Genomic DNA, 1,763 nt, shown 5'->3' on the forward strand with positions numbered 1-1,763 from the left:
AATACAGATTCGATGGTATAAGACTATAGTTGCTATTGGTCCTGAAGAAAGCAAATTCTTCCTTCACAAAAGAGCCAGTGGACTATCTGAGAGAATATTGCACATCCTGTCAGACACGGTCTCTGTATTGAATGCTCTAGCTGACTTTCTTTTCTTTGGCACAAGGGAGAGTTCAGTTGGAGTAGGAGAACATAGAGAGTTGAAATAACTGTGTATAAAAACAAAAGGCTTCCAAAACTTCCATGCCAGATGAAGTCTGGCAGGAGACAATAAAATTATAACGACCTTATTCCCAGAAGCCATGCCCTGGTTTTTTTCCCACTTGACAAAAGTTACTTATTTCTTACACATTTTTAGAAATTTTATTTTTGACTAGAATCAGATTTCGAGGTGGAGGCTCTCCTGGAAGACAGACGACGTCTCTTAGCAATCTGTTCTTGTCACTTTTCTTTAGATTCCGTTCTCTTGGCCAAAAGCTTAGCATATTCTACTGCTTCTTCCTTATTTTTCTGGGAATGTTGCTTCTTCAAAGCAATGCATCTAAGTTTGTGCTGCAAAACATGGAGAGTCACCAGATGCTGAATTTTAGGAGTCTTGGTCCTAGGTTTCCTACTTTCCTTGTTGAGGGGCTTTTTCACAACATACTTCCGGATATCATCTTCTTTGGACAAGCTGAAAACTTTGTGGATTGTACTAGCTCTTTGGGACCCCAGGTGAAGAGGCACAGTTATATCTGTCAGTCTTGGTATATCTTTCTCACCTTTCTTCACGATAACCAAGATGAGGACACTCAGGTTGGCATCCAACAATACAGCCCCCAACAGATTTACATTTTCTTTCTCCAGTTCTTCTAGGGCGATAGCAAGAATGGCCCTTACCGAGCAGTAGGGGCACACGTCCATGAGCCAAAACACCCTACTTCATGGAGAAACTTTATCATTCCCACCACTGATTTGGACCACATAACCCTTCCATTCATTATCCAGAGCATCAACAGAAACTTCAGTGGCCATCCATTTCTCATAAAAGGTCCATAGCTTTCTCTCATCAACTTCAATGAGTTTCTGACAGCCAGTGACTAGGAAAGAGGTGTTGAGCTTCATCTTTGCACAGCTGCCTGCTTCAGACCTGCCACGGGAAAAAAGTCATGCCCTCTTAATGCAGCCCAAAATTACACTAGCTTTTGTGTGATACCACGCTAATTCATACTGAGCTTGTAGTCCATTAAAACTTCCAGGTCATTTTCAGAATTGCTTATCTAACCATTCCTCTCCCTTCTCGTACTTGTGTGATTGATTTTTTGGTACCTAAGTATAAGACTTTAAGTTCATACCTATGAAATTTAATCAGATTGGATTCAACCCCAGTGCTACAGCATATCAAGATCTTTTGGGTTTCAATTTTGTCATCCAGACTGTTAGGTATCCCCCTTCCATCCCAACTTTATGTCATTCCACCTATGCCTTTGTTCAAATCACTAATAAGACTTTTAAATGGCACGAGGGCAAGCACAGATAGACTATGTATACTATACATTATATATTTGCATATGTATTCTATGTATAGGATAGATGTTATATACTATACCATATGTTTTATATGATATCATCTATAGTACATATGCTATATGTGTGTATACATCATATATAGTCATCCTCATAAAAAAGTCTAATTGTGCATATATGTATATTATTGTTAGAGAGTATAGAACATATATGTTAATGATCTGCCACTAAAGGTCTAAGCAGACACCATGAAAATGA

General features: G+C 38.9%; 1 pseudogene; it reads right to left on the reverse strand.

Annotated features, from left to right (window-relative positions):
• Positions 1–362: 362 nt before the first annotated feature.
• Positions 363–1,122, reverse strand: LOC140509144 (small ribosomal subunit protein eS6-like; annotated as a pseudogene).
• Positions 1,123–1,763: the final 641 nt, after the last annotated feature.

Source organism: Notamacropus eugenii, chromosome 5, assembly GCF_028372415.1.
Source record: "Notamacropus eugenii isolate mMacEug1 chromosome 5, mMacEug1.pri_v2, whole genome shotgun sequence".
NCBI classification, from domain to species: domain Eukaryota; kingdom Metazoa; phylum Chordata; class Mammalia; order Diprotodontia; family Macropodidae; genus Notamacropus; species Notamacropus eugenii.